The following is a 16,958-nucleotide window of genomic DNA, read 5'->3' on the forward strand; positions in this document are numbered from 1 at the left end:
GGAAGAAGTAATTAGGGACTTGGGGACCCAAGTAGATAGTAATCTCTCCTTTGACAATCATGTTGCCAAAGTGGTTAGAAAGACCTTCTATATAGCCCACCTTATCATGAAAGGGTTCACATCTAGATCAAGAGAGGTCATTGTGCCCCTCTACTCATCACTTATCAGGCCCATAATTGAGTACAATGCCCCATTTGGGATGTACCTTACCCGACACCTTCAGCAACTGGAAAGACCCCAAAAGTATCTCACCAAGAGGATCAAGGGGCTCAAACAGATGCCCTATGCAGTTCGGCTAAAGAAACTCCAGCTCTACTCAGTTGTGTACCGCCTACTCAGAGGCGATCTGTGTCTGACGTATAAAGCCATGTCCAACCCAGAATTAATGGACATGCTTCACCTCAGGAAATCTAAATCCCTTAGAGCTACACGCTCCAGGGACCTGAACCTCAGCACAGAAATAAATAGAACATGCTGGAGGGACAGATTCATATCCCAGAGGCTCCCCTCACTCTGGAACAAAATCCCAATCCATGTCAGGCAGAGTCCCTCACTGACCCTCTTCAAGAGAAATCTTGACGAATGGATGGGAGATCGTAAGTTTACCCCTGGGATCTCTTCTGTGTCACTGCTTGACAGAGGTACAGTAAACAAACCTTAAAAGGGCTACCTTCTGTGACCTACTATACAAAGGCACAGTCAACTAATCTAAAAGGGTGGCAAAAGCCAAACATACTCTGGCTAGGCTTATAAATGCCCTAGGGCAGATAGCCAAGTATCAACCTATGAACCTATGAACCTATGAATCTATGAACCTATGAAAATATATATGACTGCTGTAAGAAAACCTGTTTTCGGGAGCTGTGAAGCTATATTGACCTGATGGATAGAGGTAAGGATAGACCCTCTAGGTCAAAAGTCTAGATCCTGCAGCACGTTTGATGTTTGCCTACATCTCATAAATCCCATCATCAGAACAACTCAGCTTCAGTCTCACATGCCACTTTTGCTTACAGTCTGGGACCATCAACCATACTATCTTTGGGCGACATTGTGCATGACAGTTTCTGAATGTAAGTTAAGTTTTCAGCATAGGTACCACAGAACTTATTCACCAAGAAGTCATTTTGGTACAGGACAATGCTGCACTTATTCCTTGTACCTGAAAAATAGGAAATAGACAAAAAAAAGAAGAAAGTAGCAATTATATATTTTGTGGCTGAAAACTAAAATTCTTTTTAAAATGAATTTAATGGTTAATTATCAAAACATTAAATAACATAACCCCTTAACACACATGACCACAAAAGCAGTGTAATAATGCATTAACAGTTGAGTATAGTTGAAGAACACAGTTGATCACATAATATACCTTATGTACATACCTCAGTACATCCCTCTATTCAGCACCATGCTACCCCAATAGACAGCTTATATATAGACTGATCATTATGAAATAACACAGGTTCACTAATTCGGTCACTCAAAGTAAGAGAAGAATTCTTCCCATTACTGGGGTAAACCCATCTCTGTAAAAGAGTATAATATATATCTTGGCTGTTAATGCAAATTTCTCTTGGCTTCCACTGCTTAGCACAGAATAGTTTCACTGTACTTGCCAGGGGCCACCCTACATTTTGGGTCCTCATTATTTTCTCTTCTCCCTTGAGTGTAAGCCTAAATATACAGAATTCTCAGCCCTTATTCAGGGTAAAGATGGAAGCCCTGTTCATTATTTGTATCAAGTATGGGCAATATCTGCAAATTACTAACATTCCCAGAACATGTACAAGTTATCTGCCCCAACCTGATCACATCGCAAACACTTCCTGTCAAGGTGCTTCCTGTCATTTGATTGTATAGTGGGAATGAGGTAACATCTATATAGCAGTCTCATCAGTTTGTCTTTCAACTTGGTTCATCAGTTCAGCTTCCTTGGCACCACACAAACTTTTTCCCCTTTCTCAAGGATAATCTCATCTGCTCTTGTGCTCTCCTATTCCCCTTTACCCACTTTGTTCCCCATGTATCTTTGTATATTAAGTATGGCCTACCTGTCTTGAACCTTACCCATTTTCTTCCACAGGAGGACTTTCTTGAATTTTTCTGCCAGATAGATATATATTGTACCTACTTTCTTTCTTTTAGATAAATAAGCCGGTCTTGTTCCCCGAGGTGAAACTTTCGATACAGTGTCACATGACTGTGCATTTCATGACTATCAGGTCTGAGCAGCACATTTCCCATTCTGTTATCTCCATGTTATCTGTCTTTCCCTAACCAATCATGTTGCACATTTCCTGATTATAGGATAATCCCATTTATATTCTGTGGGTCAACTTTTCAGTAACACAGAGTAAATGTTGTGGCCCATAGCTGTGGGCTTAATGCCACCTCTTCACCTGTGCAGCTATGTACTGTACTGTACACAAGCCTGCCAGAGGGGTTGCAATGCTACTGACAAAAAACAGCTACCATAACTATTGTCACAAGTGGGACAGATGATAAAGGGAGTTGCACTACCAGTATTGGTGAGTGCCTGAAGCAGTTGCACACCAGACTGACACTTGATCATATTGTACAGGATGCAGCAGGTGGTAAACATCTTGCATGCAGTAACAAATTTATACTGAGGTGCGCCCCCCCCCACACACACACTTGTCCAGTCAATGGAATCAGACTTTGAGCAGGCCAACCACTTGTTTAGTGGCTATTAGTTAAAGTGCTCCTCATCAACTTCCTAAGGTTTATGGACTGGAATCATTATCCAAGGTTTGATTGGGGTGCCTGCATCACCTGGAAAACAAATTGGGAGTTTTACTCAGTCCTACTTGTGCTACTTTATAGCTACATAAATAAGTATAGTTAACAACATTAGATTAGTTTGCACTTACCAACTAGGTGGCCATGAGGAATGCTACCACACAAGAAGAGGTGGTACAGTGAACTTGTGTGCCAAATGTGAGAACTATCGTCATGACCAAGATGCTGGACAACACACTGGTAATGCACCTCCATGCATTACAACACTACCTTACTGTTGATAGAATGGTACTCTATACTGCACTGCTCCCACAAGGGGGAGAACAAGAAGATATGCATGTTACTGGCTCAGCCATGTGATGACACTGGGAAATATGTATGCTCTTCCACATATGCCCAGAATGTATCACAAAACTGGGCAATATCCTCAAGGCAGAAGCCAGTGAGATACCCAGTGTGTCCCCAGTCTGTATCTGGAAGGTCCCAGTAGCATGTATAGTGAGAGTTATACATACCTTGTTATTCACAGGTATAACAGGGTGATGCATTCTTCCAGTTCCTGTTTATGGGCCATACAACTTCACCAAAGCTCATATTATTTTCTTGTCCACTGTACACCTCTCCAATAATAATTCTCAGCAAAGATGAGGTGACTTATCCTTTTCCTGTACCTTCTGCTAAGTCTTTGAGTATCAATTCACACCGGGTTTTGGCATGACTGAAATGAATAACTTGCAGTGGGAAACAGCCAGGCTTGCAATGAAAGCAAACATCTTCATGGACTGAAAAGTCGACAGAAAAGGCATGGATTCACTTTATAACCCATCAGTGAATGGGGCACTTGCAAATCAAATAGCGACTACAACTTGTATAAAGGTAGGAATAGCACATTATTTGCATAATAAAGTTGCAATTTTTTCCCACATTCCTCATGTACATCTCATTTTTCTTTCACTGCCATATGATTTCTCAGATCTGTTCTAACAGCTTCCCTTTAGTACAGCTGGTGTCTCTGAATCACGCCTGAACTGCACTTGTTCACAGCCTGTGCAAATCCTTCTCACACTTAATCATAATGACTATGAATCCCACACTAAGTCTAGAATAAATAACAAAAACTACTTGCCAAATCTTCATGATCAGACTTTAAATCAGTTTTTATCTCAATGTTTGAAAGCAATAATAAGGTATTGCTTAATTACATCAGAAAACTTGAACGGAAAGTCTATGACTATTGCAATTTATCAATAAACAACAAACAAAGCATCTGTTTGTATGACATGATGAATCCAGTTACTGAAAAAGTTGTGTAAAATTCATAATAAGTAAAGACATACTACAGAGGATTACAGAGATAAGAGAAGACATCTCATATAAATACAGATGCAACAATTACAGCTGAAATTAAAAATAAAAGCTCAGGTTCCATTGGGCCAAAACACACCTGTCCATTTTGGTTGTTGTTTGTCTTTCGTTTTTTTCCCGGTTAGGGGTTGCCACAGCGGAACTTCGTCCTCTAATGATTGGCAGTAGATTTTCACAAATGCCGAGGTGCCAGCTCAATGTTCAACCTTCAGTGAAGGCACGCCCATTTACGCATGTCTTTCGAACGCCCACACAACAGCGGGGAGGACATGTAGACTCCACACAGAAGGCATTCCCACATTCCAGCTGAGAATCGGACGGGAGAACCTCTTGCTGTGAGGCAACAACGCTACCTCTGCACCACCATGGAAGTCCATTTGTCCATTTTGGTAATTTTTTAAAATCTTGGGCTCACACTGCTGACTCCAAAAAAATGAAGCTCGAATGGCTGAAAATCCAGACTTATATACATTAAGTCTAAGATTGCCATTTCACAGAATATTCCTTTTTTCTAAGGTACATTTATCTCAGAGTTGGTATATATACACACACACAAACACACACACACAGACATATAGATATATATATGTATATATATATATATATATATATGTATATATATATATATATATATATATATATACATATATATATATATATATGTGTGTATATATATATATATATATATATATATATATATATATATATATATGTATATATATATATATATATATATATATATGTGTGTGTATGTTCAGGAGTATGGAATTTGCCCCCCCCCCCCAATCAGAGGGTTAGAAGAGAGATGCTCAATATTCGATCTTCTCCTATATTTCCAATATTTTCATTTCAATCTCTTGGGACTCTGAAAATTGAGTCTTGAGATTTAAGATTTCAAAAGAAAGCCATCAATCTCCTCTGTGGAATCAAGGAAAAATTAATTAAACTCCTAGCAATCATGTTAAACAAAATGTAGGTATATAGGCCCATTGGCCACGTCACAAGGGAGGTGGCTGCATCAGGCCTAAAGAATTTTAGGCACATCAGCTTAACCAGTGTTCCGTGTAAAATGATGGAAAGAGTCATAACTGAATACTTATAAAATGACACAGATGATGTTCTCTTATTAGATATGGCTCAGTATGACTTTATTAAGGTGATATTTTGTCCTATGTATCTTGCGGCATTTTTTGAAGAGGAAGCAAGAACATCTAATGAAGGGCTAACAGTGCACCCTGCTTATTTTGACCATGTGCACATTTTTATGTATTCGTCTGCTTATTTATGTATTTATTTATTTGTTTGTTTCATTTATTCCATTTGTTATCCAGGTAAGTGAACTGATTCTGGGACAGTTGCAGACTCACATAAGAGAATACCTAATAAACTAAAAAACATTAATGATAGATAGGACAGAACTAGTCAGGGTGAGGGGTTGCTTGCCTGTCTTGAAGAGGATTATCAGTGGAGTCCCACAGGGCTACATACTGTGGCATGCATTTTGGACTATTCTTCTTGGATATGAGAAACAGGCACTGAATAAACCAAATATGCTAATGATTGTTAAGTGGATAAAGTGATTATATGAATTAAAGTTCTTCAGGATGCATTCAAAAATACTTACTTGCTGTGGTGTAACACAATGATACTTGGCAAAATTGTCATAAATTTTGATTACAAAATAAATGGTCAAATCATAAAAAATTATAGTCACTAAAGATCTAAGGTGATAGCAGATGTTAACATCTGATATAGTCATAAAAGCATATTCTTTAGCCCATTTAATTCTAAGGAGCATGTGCAGTCACTCCAGGGAGATTGTGTTTCCACTTCATATCTCACTGAACCAGCTCATTACTTAGTTCAGTGTATTTTTGTAGCATTCAAACAGGTGCAATTATTCCTTTCTAGAATATTCTAGGAATCAAAACACTTTTGGAAAGGATTCAGAAATAGTTCTTCTGTTTTGTTTCTAATTTGTTACTTGGAGTTGACACTTCTTGTCTTTCAAGCATGTCTGATCCAGGTCTATTTGAAGGTTTTTTCTTCTTCTTCTTTCGGCTTTTTCCAGTTAGGGGTCACCACAGCAGATCACCTGTCCGCTCATGATTGGCAGTGGAGTTTTACAGTGTCAAGTTGCCAGCCCGGCACCCAACCTTCCACAGAAGGCACGCACACACACAAACACACACACACACACACACACACACACACACACACACACACACACACACACACACACACACACACCTAGGGCCAATTTAGAGTGTCCAATCCACCTACAGCATGTCTTTGGGATGTGGGAGGAAACCAGAGCACCCGGAGGAAACCCACGCGACCACAGGGAGGACATGCAGACTCCGCACAGAAGGCCCCCCAGCCGAGGATCGAACCGGAGAACCTCTTGCTGTGAGGCGGCAATGCTAACCGCTGCACCACCATGGTCGCCTGTCTATTTGAAGATTTACTGTTGGAAAATGACACTGAGGAATTAATACCAGAATGAGAAACTTAATGCTAAAATAAACATCAGCAACTGAAAAAAATTGCCAGATACATTACAAAACACCTTTCAAGAATATGGAAATAAGCTTCCCCTGATGATTAGAAGTTAATCATTTACTTCTTTCTAAAATAATTCTGATATAAATGAATAGGAAGTAGAAGATTTCAGATCCTTTTTACGGCAATCAAGGCCAGGAGGTTGAAGGCCTTACAGTCGAACTTATGAATTTTTATAAATACAGTGTTAAGAAGACTTAAAAAATTAAGTAATGATGTGAAAAGTAAGTTTTTGTCTATTCATTTTCCTGAAGAGCAAAACTACAACTCACTTAAATATCCTAAGGAAACATTTATTCTTGAAACAAAATCAAACTAAAAAATGAAGAGAACATTATAAATTAGCAATGGACCAGGGCAGAGTGTTGCAATATATACATGATCAGTGCTCTGCCATGATGAATCACCACATTTAAATGTTTCCCACCACTGTCTTTGCACATTGTCTTCTCCTACTTGTTTATTTGCTCCATGACAGAAATTCAATATTAGGGATCAACGCTCAAAAGTGTAATAATGCAATAGCAGGCTGCAGTGCACAGATTACAATTTGAAGCTCATTAAAATATTTTTGAATCATTTTCGCAAGGGAGGCAAAAGCACCTGCACCCCACTAAGGAGGCTTCACTCCACATCCCTGCTATTTATGTAACACTGACTTGGAGATCATTGCACCCACACCCCTGCTATTTATGTAATACTGAATAAACAAGTCGTTGAATGAAAACCAACAAAATTCAATAAAAAATGCAATGCTGGTCACCAGAATGTCCCCAATAAAGTGACAATGGTGCTCAAAAATAACAGCTTTTTTATTGCAAACATAAAATACGTTAAGCGCTTTCACCCAGCATATGTGGGCTTCCTCAGAACAGTTTGCTAGTGAAAAGACTTCAGTTTAAATCCAAATGTATTTATTTAAATATATTGTACACATCCTAAATAGCACATATTAATTGGTTAAATACATAACAAACATTTTTAAGTTTTTTTATAGTTTTTCAACGGTTTTTATATATGGTATATTTATGAATTATATGTCTTTAAGGACAATTTAAATGGGGGCTTTTGGCGCCAAGATTTGGATTTAAACTGAAGTCTTTTCACTAGCAAATTGTTCCGAGGAAGCCCACATATGCTGGGTGAAAGCACTTAACGTATTTTATGTTTGCAATAAAAAAGCTGTTATTTTTGAGTACCATTGTCACTTTACTGGGGACATTCTGGCGACCAGCATTGGATGTTTTATTGTATTTATGTAATACTAACTGGGTGACTGTTGTTCCCACACCCATGCTATTTATGTAATACTAACTTGGAGATCATTGCACCTACACCACTGCTATTTATGTAATACTAACTTGGAGATCATTGCACCCATACCCCTGCTATTTACATAATACTAACCTGGAAATCATTGCACTCACACCCCTGTTATTTATGTAATACTAACTTGGAGATCATTGCACCCACACCTCTGTTAGTCATGTAATACTAACTTGGAGATAATTGTACCACACACCACTACCATTTATGTAATACTAACTTTGAGATCATTGTCCCCACACCCCGGCTATTTATGTAGTACTAACTCAGAGATCATTGTACCCACAACCCTGCTATTTATGTAATACTAGTTCGGAGATCATTGTACCCACAACCTTGCTATTTATGTACAACTAACTTGGAGATCATTGTACCAACACCCTGGTACATATAGAACACTAAATTGGAAATAATTTCACCCACAACCCTCCTACGTACATAACACTAACTTGAAGATCATTGTACCCACACCCCTGCTATTTATGTAATACTAACTTGGAAATCATTGTACCCACATCCCTGCTATTTATATAATACTAACTTTGAGATCATTGTCCCCACACCCCGGCTATTTATGTAATACTAACTCAGAGATCATTGTACCCACAACCCTGCTATTTATGTAATACTAGTTCAGAGATCATTGTACCCACAACCTTGCTATTTATGTACAACTAACTTGGAGATCATTGTACCAACACCCTGGTACATATAGAACACTAAATTGGAAATAATTTCACCCACAACCCTCCTACATACATAACACTAACTTAAAGATCATTGTACCCACACCCCTGCTATTTATGTAATACTAACTTGGAAATCATTGCACCACATCCCTGCTATTTCTGTAATACTAACTTGAGGATCATTGAACCCACATCCCTGCTATTTATGTGAGACTAACTTGGAGATCAATATACCCACACCCCCCATTATTTATATAATACTAATTTGGAGATCATTGCACCCCCACACCCATTATTTATGCAATACTAACTTGGAGATCATTGCACCCACACCCCTGCTACATATATAACACTAGCTTGGAGATAATTGCACTCACACACCTGCTATTTATGTAATACTAACTTGGAGATCATTGCACCTACACCCCTGCTACATATATAACACTAACTTGGAGATCATTGCACCCACAACCCTGCTATTTATGTAGTACAAAGTCTGACGTTATTGTGGCTCTCTGAGATTCCACATTCAAAACTTCTCGTCCAAATTACAGCTATCACTCTTTTTAAATGAATTCAGATTGTCTGTTACAAATGCAGTGGACTTCTGCTAGTACCTCTTGTTTATCTCTGTGCTTTATGTGTGATCCAGCAAGGAGTTTGAACAAATCTGCCTTTACATACTTATTTCTGCATCTCTCAACAACCTGCCTTCTTCTTCTCTTTCAGTCTGCAACAATGGAATGCTGCTTTCATTCTCCACAAATACTAAGTTTGTTCTTTGACTGTCGACTGCTAGTTTTCCTCCCTTCTGTGCCTAATGTTTATTTTGTCTTTTACAACAAAAAGCTCCTTTTTCTAAATAACAAGCAATATACTCTCATGTGTGCATCACACCAGACACATATCCACATACACACATACTCAATTTGCTTTTTTTCTTGTGCAAATGAGGTTGTCAGTTTCATCTCTGTCTGATCCTATGTGGATCAGTATTGTCCTTTTTTCTTGTTTTCTTGTTTTCTTTCTTTCTTTCTTTCTTTCTTTCTTTCTTTCTTTCTTTCTTTCTTTCTTTCTTTCTTTCTTTCTTCTCACTGTAACACAGAACACCTCCCCACTCTAAGATGCACATATTTTTGTTTTGCATTGAGACAAATATGCTTGTAACGATTAATGTCCTTAGCAGTCATCACTGTTGTACAAGTAGCACTCAGCACTAGTGGGTCTGCTAATCCATGTTCTGTACTCACAAATCTCAGTTTCAGGTTTAGTTCAGGACCCATGTTTGATGACAGATGTGCTGCTGTACCACTGTCATCTCACAGGCTGTCATTGAGAACATTCTGCATGCTAGAGGTAGTCAGTCTTCTAAAAACTGCCCACAGTGATTGTATATGTGGGTCAGTCCTTCTTAAGGTCAACTGTTAGGAGTGCATTGGCCAGCATGACAGTATTAAATTTCTCTACCAAGCTAAATTATTTATTTATTTATTTTACATTTGTTGACTGGGTTAGTCCGTCTGAGCTGATAGCCCTTTTTCAGAGGAGATCTGGGGAGAAAAGCTCCACAGATTTACATAGAAATCAAAACATTAGCATTTGTAAGTTCCATTTTTTTAAGTTCCACAAATTTACAAAAAAATTAAAAATAAAATTAACAAGATTAGCATTTTTAAGTTGGAAGCACTTAAACACTTAAATGTGGTCTCCATAGAAAATGTATGAACATACATAAAAACTGGCATAGGAAAACTTCTGGTCTTCTAAGTACACCTGAATGCTGTTAGCTTGCACTGTCTAACAGTTCCTCCTCACCCCCATTCTCCCCACCCCCATTTTGCCTATTCTAGGTACCTGAAGTCATTCTGTATATAAAAAGTCCACCAAACCACAACTATCAACACATTCCATTTTTGTACCATTATCTCAGTATCATAATACCTCCTGATATTACTATCTATCCTAAGATGAAAGGAAGACCAGAAAGCTGCTGCTTCTATCTCCCTACCAGGTGCTGCCTTAGTTTCAGGTTGCAGTATTGACAGTGTAGTATGGAATGAATAAGGGGCTCCTTTACTGAGTTGTCATCCTTCAGATTAAACTGAGGTCCAGACTGTCTGATTTGGTCATATTTCACCTGCATGAAAAAATGTTAAATATCCATTGGATCTTATCAAAAGAAATGTAGGTGAATTGTTATTGAAACATAATAGTTAAACAACCATTATATTACAAGCGCAAAGAAAAACTTTCAAATATATGCTGAAAATTTAAACATGAAAATAAATAAACATTTTACTTCTAGCATATTCTTCTAGTCTTCCAATTCCTCTCATGTTCATTTACCTCAGATTATCTGCACAATGCACATATTTTCCATTTCCTCAGTACCTATATTAACTTCATGAAACAGTCATTTTATATTCAAAATATTCCCTTTAGTATTGATGACATGATTAATATAATACTTCTTTATACCACATTTTCCCTTTCAAATCACAAGGTCACCGATTCATATGGGCAAAGGGTAACTCACATTCAAAGTTGAGATATAAAACTATAAACTTTGCATATGTGAACATTTTAATAAAATGTATCAATAGTCCTTCTTCATCTTCATGCTCACTGCTTACATGGATCCTTTCACTCATGCTTTTGTAATTTTTATGTTTTCAAGACAGATCTCTCATGCTCACATCTTCATATTATGACTCAGGCAAAGTTTTTTTTTCACTCATAACCTTTAACATATTCCTGTTTCATTTTGCACCTTTCTTAGGCCAGTGTCTCATCTCAAAAGTATTCTGTGGTTCATCTATCATAAATTGTCTTTGTTTACTTTTCCTTCTAAACTTCTGCACTTTCATTTTATCCCAGAAGAATTTTTATTAGCTACCCATTTTTAATTAATAGTTTCCCTTACTGCCTGAAATTGCTTTCCTGACATCTTCTTTTGCCTTTCAACTCTCCTTCCTTTGCAATCTAAAAACAAAGTGACTAAGAAAACTATAAGACCCAACCTACCTTATGCATAATAACTATATAAAGGGCTTATTTTAATTGAATTAAGATGGTTTGTCCAGATGACCCAACCAATATTTTTAATCTTTTTTCTAAAATTTGGAGTGATGTAAAATGCTACAAAAGTAAATATTGCTAATAAAATGCTTCTTAACAATCATTACCTTTCTTTACTTTTTATCTGTAAGCCAGAACATCTTTTGACTATGTTTTCCTAATGTCCAATATTTCTTCCTAATGTAAAATACCTTTATCATACATTCCATTCATTATTCTCAATATCCTCTTCCTTTCCTATAAAAAGGGAATGTTCTGTGCACTTGTTTCTAGTAAATTCCTGTGCATCTGTCTATCCCCTTATTTAAAAACTACCCCATTAACAAATATTTCTCATATGCGCTGAATACCTTATGTATATACTTTCCATCCTTTGTGCAATCACACATATATATCATTAGCATAAGCAGCAACTTAAATAGGCACAGTTCTCATTTCTAGGCAATCATAAGCCACATTTATCCTTCTAATGACGCTATCAGCATAATACATATAAAATAAAGGACTTAATAAGAAATCCTGTCTAATACCCTTATACACTCAGACAAGCTCCTCGTGGTCCTGCAGAGTGGTCCTAGCTACAGAGAACTCAGAAAAGCGACTACTTTCTTGATTTAAGTATCTTTGCTGTTTTTTTACTTGAAATACCTTCTCTAGCTTACCTTAAACAAGCTTAAACTGTTTTTTTAGCTGTTTGTTGCATTATATAATATCTGCACTTAAAGTTACATTTAGTCGAAAATTGGTCGAAAGTTTGTTTGTTTGTTTGTTTAATTTAACTGTTGAGGCTGCCCACTAAAGTGTGCTAGCCTGTGTAACTGATTTATTACTGTTTCTGCATTTTCTGTGTGTTTTCTATCTAAAAACAAAAAAAACAAAAAAATAATCCTTGTTTTCCCGCCTCTCCTCGACTAGTTTATACCAGTTTACAGGCTTTGCTGTATTCTGGGCTGTGGTGTAGTTCTGTGTTATCCATTACCTTACTTGGATAGAAGGAAGTTTCTTTGCTCACCAGTGGGAGTGGGGAGCCTTGAGCAGCCTACCTGTCCCTGAAGGAGTGACCTCAGCATAAGAGCTGTAGTAATTGGTTGTTTTAGACCATTTCTAGCTCTTTTGAAGTTCCCTGTTTAAAATCCGCCTCTGGGCATTTTTTTCTGGCTATACTACTCAGACAAGCTCCTCGTGGTCCTGCAGAGTGGTCCTAGCTACAGAGAACTCAGAAAAGCGACTACTTTCTTGATTTAAGTATCTTTGCTGTTTTTTTACTTGAAATACCTTCTCTAGCTTACCTTAAACAAGCTTAAACTGTTTTTTGTTGCATTATATAATATCTGCACTTAAAGTTACACTTAGTCGAAAATTGGTCGAAAGTTTGTTTGTTTGTTTGTTTGTTTAATTTAACTGTTGAGGCTGCCCACTAAAGTGTGCTAGCCTGTGTAACTGATTTATTACTGTTTCTGCATTTTCTGTGTGTTTTCTATCTAAAAACAAAAAAAACAAAAAAATAATCCTTGTTTTCCTGCCTCTCCTCGACTAGTTTAGACCAGTTTACAGGCTTTGCTGTATTCTGGGCTGTGGTGTAGTTCCTGTGTTGTCCATTATCTTACTTGGATAGAAGGAAGTTTCTTTGCTCACCAGTGGGAGTGGGGAGCCTTGTGCAGCCTACCTGTCCCTGAAGGAGTGACCTCAGCACAAAAGCTGTAGTAATTGGTTGTTTTGGACCATTTCTAGCTCTTTTGAAGTTCCCTGTTTAAAATCCGCGGTTAAACAAGGTTAAACTTCTTCTGGCTCTGCCAAGTCTGCTCTTCAAATTTTCCCTTAAGGAAGCTCTACTCTTAGTGTAATCAGACTACTCGCTATATTATAAGCCTAGCACTTGTTCTCAAAACCTCTCTTCTAAGTAAGCACACTCATACTAAGTAAGCACTACATCCACCTACCACCCCTGTGAATATCCACTTCCCTTAAAGGCACAGAACTCCCTTATACTATTCTAGCATGTCGAGTGGTAGATTACTGGCATCCTCTCCAGTTCAGCTGGTTAATCTGGGAATCTTGAGACAATGCTACAATTGTCTCATGTACACAGACAACCCTCTCCTCCTCCCAACAAACACAAATACATGTGAGAGATGCAACTATATAGGCAAACTGGAGGCTGAACTCTCTCAACTCAGGGCTGGCATGACCAGACAGGAGGAGATGGTAACCACACACACAACAAACCCAGTCCCACATAGACCTACCACAACTGCAAACCAAACACATAAAAACACAAAGACATACTCGGAGGCTCTAATAAAAAACTTACCAAAACAACAGAGGCTCCCAAAGCAGACATCCAAAAATCCACCACCTCAAAACAAAACACATGCAACACATACTTCAATAAATCAGTGTGTCAAACAATCACAGCCCTTAAGGCCAAACACCATGCCTGATACACTAGTAATAGGTGACTCTATAGTCAGACACACTGATGTACCGCTTACCAGGCTGAACAAGGAGAGGGTGACTGTGAGCTGCCTATTGAGATCTAGGATCCACCACATAACACACGCACTCAGGTCACTCCAAAGCAAGTACAAATATGACTCCGTCATTGTCCATGCTGGCATGAATGACCTGAGACGTACCTCCCTGGACTACATGAAAAGAGACATAGAGGAGCTCTCTGATTATGTAGCCCAGGCTGGTATGACCCTGACCCTGAGCAGCATCTTGCCCTCACCAAGAATGATGCCACAATACAAAGACAAGATGATCAGCTTTAATAATTGGCTCAAGTACTGGTGTCATTCTAAGGGGATCCAATGTCTGTCTGCTTGGGATGACATGTTGGGCAAGCCACGCTGCTTCGCAAGGGACGGCTTGCACCTGTCACCACTGGGCTTCCGGATATTGGCTAAGGTTCTTGCCACCCCCATAGTGCCTTTTTTAGGCAAGGCTCAAAAGACAAACCCACCTCCTTAGAAAAGAAAAATGGAAAAAAAAACTAAGGGTAATGCTGCTCAACGCCAGAAGTCTAAATCTCAAGATGCAGGCACTCAAGGCACTCCTCAGTATGGAGAACATCGACGTCTGTGCAGTAACTGAAACCTAGTTCAAGGCTCCTGAGAGCACCCCAGCACTACCAGGCTATACCTCGTATCATGCTTTTCGGCCCCAAAACCCGGGCCGAACCACAAAGGGAGGGGGAGTGTCCATATTCATCAAGGACACCCACACCTCCAGGTTAGTAGCAACACATGAAGCATCGGAGACCATACAAGTGCAACTAACCATAGGCAAAACTGCTATACAATTGGTAGCATGTTACAGACCACCCTCCCAGTCTCAGGAAACCCTTCCTGAAGACATTGGAGGATATGAATGTATCACAAAATACCATCATACTGGGAGACTTCAACTACCCTAACATAGATTGGGTACATTATTCTAGCCCTAACACCCTAGCCCAAAGGTTCCTGGAATTCATAAATTCAAATGCACTGGAACAACTAGTCACCTCTCCCACTAGGGGAGATAATATACTAGACCTGATCATCACAAACATGGGGACAAAATGCTCCACACCGGAAGTATACCCCTCACTAGTGAGATCTGACCACAAACTAATCACCCTGGATATACATATCCCACCTCCACCCCCAGCACAAAAGACCACAGTGAAAAACTTCTCAAAAGCCGACTTCACTCTTCTTAAGACTGAGATGGTATCCTTTAAGCCCACTGGACCAGTGGAAACCACATCCCACAATGCTGAATCCTTCACAAATGATTTCTATGGACATCTCCAAGAATGCATGGATCATGCAATCCCAAATAAATCCAAGACCCTCTCCACCAAAGGCAAGCTCCCTGTCTGGTGGACCTCAGCCATTAACAAATTGTATAACAAAAGAAGGAAGCTACTGCACGACAGAGCAAAATCCCATAAAGGGAAGACATCTCTGATCAACACTAGCAGAAAACTACGTTCTCTCATAAAAACATCCAAGGCCAACTTTGAGAGAAAAATCGCTAAGGACACTAAAGATAACCACAAAGCCTTCTTCAGCTATGTTAGAAACCTGGGCGGAAACCCTCAGATATGCTCAGAGTTAGTTCACAATGACAAAAAATACACTGAACCCACAGACATTGCCAACATTCTGGCAGACAGGTTCAGTGCAAATTTCTCCCCTCCCTCACCCCCAAAAGAAGAAATACTTATCCCAGCTGAATGTAATCTTCCTGTCATCTCAGATGTCCAGGTGAGAGCCGCCCTCAGCAAAGCTAAAAACACAGCATCAATGGGACCTGACAGTATCCCGGGTTGCATGCTACGTGAACTCCAATAGGAGCTAAACCCGCACATAAAAATGCTATTTAACCTTAGCCTTACTACAGGATATGTACCTGAACACTGGTGTACAGCAACAGTGGTCCCACTCCACAAAGGGGGTACCTCTACAGACCCTGGGAACTACTGCCCCATAAGCTTAACCAGCCTGGTCTGCAAAGCTATGGAAAGAATCATTATGGAACTCATAAACAGAGACATTGGGGACCTACAGACACTTGATCCCACCCAGTTCGGCTTTGTAAAGGGCAGATCCTGCCTTTTGAACCTGGTTGACTTTTTCAAAACAGTCACTAGAGCCATTGATGAGGGCAAAGCAGTCCATACAGCCTACCTGGACTTGGCTAAGGCCTTCGACACAATACCCCACTCAGGCATCACAGATAAGCTCAACAGCTTAAATGTAAACCCTTATGTCACTAGATGGGTTGCAAACTGGCTAAAGGACAGAACCCATAAAGTCAAAATCGCTAGAGCCATGTCAGACTCAAAGCCAGTCACAAGTGGTGTCCCACAGGGATCTGTCCTGGGACCCCTCTTGTTCGGCATTTATTTCTCAGATGTTAAAGCAAACATGGGAGGGTTGTGGCTGACAAAGTTCGCAGATGACTGCAAATTAGGCGCCATAGTCGATACACCAGCTGACACATACATCCTACAAAAAGGCCTCACAGAAACGGACAACTGGTGCCGGAGTCATGGCCTTAAACTAAATGCCAAAAAATGTATAGTCATCCCCTTTGGGAAAAACAAAGTACCCACAAATTATCACATAGACAGTAACCCACTGAGTACGGAAAAAGTAATCAGAGACCTAGGGACCCAAGTCG

Source organism: Protopterus annectens, chromosome 8.part0 (assembly GCF_019279795.1).
Source record: "Protopterus annectens isolate FY-2018-M chromosome 8.part0, PAN1.0, whole genome shotgun sequence".
NCBI lineage: Eukaryota > Metazoa > Chordata > Ceratodontiformes > Protopteridae > Protopterus > Protopterus annectens.